The sequence below is a fragment of the Belonocnema kinseyi genome, chromosome 4 (genome assembly GCF_010883055.1).
Source record: "Belonocnema kinseyi isolate 2016_QV_RU_SX_M_011 chromosome 4, B_treatae_v1, whole genome shotgun sequence".
Taxonomy (NCBI): Eukaryota; Metazoa; Arthropoda; class Insecta; order Hymenoptera; family Cynipidae; genus Belonocnema; species Belonocnema kinseyi.
Genome location: NC_046660.1, coordinates 142,859,817 through 142,865,267, shown reverse-complemented (window position 1 = coordinate 142,865,267; position 5,451 = coordinate 142,859,817).

Sequence of the window (5,451 nt, the reverse complement as noted above, 5' to 3'; positions counted from 1 at the left end):
TTGGAGGAGATTATGTTGAGAAATAAAAAAAAAAAAATTCTTAAAAACGTTGTTTTTCTTGGTCAGGCCGGAAACTTATCAATCCACCCTCGTATATAATAATAAATAATATTAGAGAAAGTTACGAAAGTCTTTTCAATTTCAACAGGCTTCTGTGGGCGATTCTGCAGTGTCTGCAAGAAAAAATATCACCAGATCACAAAAATAAAAAAAACTTTATTTTTAAAATTCAATGACTTTTCCATTATTTTTCCTTGTCTGATTTTCCATTTTCCCTGACTAATAATATTTAAAGACCAAAATTCTAATCTTTCCAGAAAAAATGTACCGATAAAAATCGAGTCGGTCTGAATTGCATATTTGTCATTTGCAGATTGAAAGAATGAAAATTCAAAGGGTTGGCCATATTTTTAATCGGTCACCTGAGAGCGGTGCTTTAAATCTGCCATTCCACATTCGTTTAAATGCTTAGTGAATAGAGTTGAATGAGACTGACTAACCTGAAATAATTCCTATGGGAATTCCACGATTCATTAATGTGCACATGAATGGGTTGAAATTCAATTTGAAATGGAGTTCTTAAAAGATCAGAACTAATAGTAAAAATACGATGCACACGCAGCGATTTTCAATAAGCGTGAATCTGCCAATTGTATGTCACCTCAGGTTATGTTCAACGGAGTAGAATATGCAGATTAAAATTTTAAAGAATTAATTCTTTCGAATGAGAAGTATGAAGTAATGCATTTGATTAGGACAATTTTGATTAAACAAAAATTAAAGAAATTCAAGTTAAATAACGTTTTTATATATTATAATTGATGCGACAATTTATTTCTAAATTTAATGATTATTTAGTTGTAACTCTCTTTTTCCAATGGTTTTCAATAGATTATTTTGTGCAAGAATTATAAAATTTGTACTGAATTAAGCGTCAGTGACATTAAATTTATTCAGTGCACACGCTAATGGCAGCAGGGTGTCCACGTGTTAGAAACGAACACTGCAATTCTCTCATATCCATTTTCATCAAAAATATCTAAATGTTTAGAAGTTCAATGCCTGCATTTTTGTTAAAGGTAATTTCTATAAAATAAAACGAGAGTGATAGTTTTTGTGAATTTAAGATTGATATGAGGTAAATGTAAAGTTTCATACAACTTACAGATTGTAACTTATTTATGTTTCACTTTCAGTGATAACGAGAAATTATGAACGTAAATTAAAATAAAAAAATTCAGTTTTTGATATGTAAAATATATAAATAAAATTTTTAAATTCTTATGTGGTGTGATGCAAATACGTGAAAAAAAAATGTTCAACAAAGTGAATTAAAATTCCTGAAAATAAATAGTTTGTAAATAAAAGTAGACTACATGTATGCCAGGGTTTTTTTAAAGCTTACCCATTTAACTAGTTTTTAATAAATAATTTAAACCATTCAAACGAATTTTTTGTCAATTAAAAATGTTCTATCGGAACTATGTTTCCTCTATTGGTTAATGCTGATTCATAATCGCTATAGAATTGGTATGAGAAAAAAATTACGTGGCCGATTAAAAAAGCCGGTTTCTCATTCGAAACTCACCCTAACCTATGGGCAGGTATCTGGTATTCCAGTGATAGATACTCTATTCAGAAGACCTCAAAACCTATTCAAATTCAAGTGAATGAATTTTTGTTTCCTGGGTTGTAACATTTTAAATAAGCAATTTATTATAAATGGAATAAAACAAATTTAAATGTATCGATGTTTAATTTATTATACTCATATTTTCTACAGTCCAATTTACTTGAAAAAAGTGACCTTATTGCACCGAAAAAGTGACCAAAAGTGGCATCTCTCTAACCCAAAAAGTGACCAAACGTCACTAATATGCATTTAAAATGTGACTAATTTCTTTTTAATTCAAAAGAATTCATAAGAATTCGATGAAATATATAAATATATCAGGTGAATTTTAACGAATTCTGGAAAAATTTATGAGACTTCAAAATAATTCACAGTAAATTCAAAAGAATACAAATGAATTAGACAAAATCAGAAAATTTAAATATTTAACAAATTCATTGAATTTGGTATGTTTGAAATGAGTTTAGAAATATTTCAAGAAATTCAACATAATTCGATAGAATTCCCTAGACTTCAAAGTGACTTTAGAAGGAAATCAGCATGAGTCAAACAGAAACTAAAGAAAGTTCTTAAAAAATCCATTGTATTCAGTGAATTTCGAAAAAAAAGTGAATTCTGAAAATATAAGTGAATTCAATAAATTCAAGAGAATTCCCAAGAATTTGGAAGAATAAAAAATAAATTAATAAGGACTCAGTATAAATTAATAAGAATTCAGAATGAATTTCAAATAGTTTTCAAAAAATATTGGAAGTTCTCCTGAAATCTTTGAAACCTAGACATTTTTAAAATATTTTGACAGTGACTGGGAATCTTTTCAAATACCCTAAAATTTTTCAAATCCTTTCAAATATTTTGGAATTCCTTGTACTTTTCAAAGCTTTTAAAAATGCCTTGTTATCTTTAAAATGCTCTACAATATATTTTAACCCGGTGAAATCCCTTCAAATGATTGCAATCTATACAAAATTTCGCAAAATTTTTCAAATACGAAATTCAATGGTTGTGAGTCTATCAGATCTTTTCATCTTAAAAAGGAACTTAAATAATCTTTAAATTTTAAAAAGTGATTTAAGGAAAACTTGAGTATATAGCAACTTTGATTATTTTGACAGTTACTTAAATTGCTTCTTACAGAAATTCCCAGACTTTTCCAATTTTCTCTTTAAAATCTTTGACTTTTCCTTGGACAAAAAATTCCCTGACTTTTCCCTGCTTTCCAGGTTTGTTCTGAACTGCGGCTACTTTAGAAAATTTGCAAAAGAAAAGACAAAGCAGGAGTGAAATTTTAGACAAAGTTATAAAAATATTCTATCACGAACTTTTTCAGTGTTTTCTTTCTTTTCCTCAGTTTTTCGTGCAACAATCACATTCTCTTGTGCTATTATCTCATTGTTTTTGAGTAGCGCATTTTCTATCACTTGTTTGATCTTATTCGCTCCTAACTTCTGTATATATAAAAGTCAAAGGAAGCGTTATTATTTTAAGAAATGAATTTCTAAGAAGACATGGAACGTATTACAAACCGTTTCAGCTTTTTCTTTCTTTCCTGAGATTTTCGTACAACAATCGGATTCTCTTGTGCTCGTATCTCATTGTTTTCCACTAGCTCATTTTTATTCATTTGCTTGATCTTATTCGCTCCTAACTTCTGTATACATGAAAGTCAAAGAAAACGTTATTATTTTAATAAATAATGTTCTAATAACAAATTTAACGTATCACGAACCTTTTCAGCCTTTTCTTTTTTTTCCTCACTTTTTCGTACAATAACAATTGGATTATTTTCTGCTACTTTCTCATTGTTTTTCACTAGCGCATTTTCTTCCATTTGGTTGATCTTATTCGCTCCTAACTTCTGTATATTTACGAGTCCAAGGAAACGTTTAAGAACTAAAATATTATTGTATACTTTACGTAAATGAAGTACTTTGAACAATACATACCGATTGCAGAATTTCGTTTTTTTTACAGTCAGTTTATTTAACATACACTCAACTTATTCTTGTTCTCGGATAAGATCTATGCAATAAAAATTTGAATTTAGTCTTTTGAATTTTACTTTTTAATTTATGGACGAAAAATGGAGAGACTAGTTATTAAGTTATGATTAGTTCACAAGTCTGAGGTATGCATATAATTTGTATGGTAAATCAGAATATTTTTTATTAAAAAGCTCATTAATGTAAATAGCTAAACATTACGCATAAGTATTACGTTACTTCATTTTTAATCTCCTTCGGATTTCTATTCTTCTTGGCATTATCTTTTAAGACTTTTGGAGCTAAATCAAAATCATGTATTTTTGCTTCATTCTGTTCTTGCATTACAAGAATGTTACTATTTTTTTATAATTTATTCAAATTTATCAATTTGTAGTGGGGGAAATCCGCTATTACAGATACTATTGGACATTTTGAGTGTGGGAAAATTCGCCATGGCAGATATTATGGGAAATTTTGGAGTGGGGGAAATCCGCCATGAAAGATATTATGGGAAATTTGGAGTGGTGGAATCCGCCATGATAGATATGATGAGGAATTTGGAGTGGGGGGAGTCCACCACAACAGGTACAATAGGAAATTTAGAGTGGGGGAATCCGCCATGACAGGCACTATGGGAAATTTGGAGTCGGGGAAATCCACCATGACATATATTATGGGAAATTTGGTGAGGGGGAAATCCGCCATGACATATATTATGGGAAATTCGGAGAGGGGGAAATCCGTTATGACAGATATTATGAAAAAATTGGAGTGCTGAAATCTGCCATGACAGATATTATAGAAAATTTGGAGTGGATGGAATCCGCCATGACAGGTACTATAGGAAATTTGGAGTGGGGGAATCCGACATGACAGATACTATATTTTACTACCTTTCTAAAACTTTGTCAACTTCACTAATTTTTAAAATTTTACCACTTTTCAATTTTTTTTAATTTCAAAATTTTACAAATGTTTTAGAACTACTGCTCATCGCAGAAATATCAGTGTTCATACGGCATTAATTGTGTTCAGTACCATGGGAAATTTAGAGAGTGGTCCTTGGGAAAATTTTCATGCCGTTGGGTGAGGAAATTATATAGGAAGCGAGATTTACATTAATAAATAGAGGGCATAATCTCTAATCTATCTTTTTAAATACAAGAAATTTGTATCATAAAAATTCAATTATTACTAAAAACAGTACTTAAAACTGATATTATACCAATATTTTATGAAAATAAACTTGAAAAATGTTCCTGATATATCTAAATTACTCAAGCTAAATAATGCTACATGAAATTATTTTGGGTATCAGGATTCGATAGTATTTGGAATACAGAAGAAATAAACGATTTAACATAAACGAACAAATAACCTTGCCAAATAAGATATAGGTGAAATTGACAATGGGGGGATGTTACACGGTTTGCCGAGAGGTGCTATGTCACGTGCAGTGTACATATACACGTCACAGGATGAAGCGTACCGGCTCCCCTGATAGAAGAACAAGAAGTGGGCCAGAGGTCTGTCGCCCTCCAACGGTGGAAAATCGAAAAAGCCGACCTTCAGGCTTTGTCGTCGAGGCAGAGCTGCCAGATCGTGGATAAAATTTACCCCCACCATGCCTACCGTTTGGGAGCCGCAAAACAGAAGGTGCATGATTACCACTGTGAGTTCGTATGTAAGTCGAAAATGCACGATTCGACTTCGGAGTTATGCTATACGATGATTTGAAAGAAATTGAAGAAATTGGCGATTTGGATGTTTTGCGTGATTCTTAATTTCATGCATGCGTCGATTTTCAGGTTATGTTTTCCAGGTGTACATAGT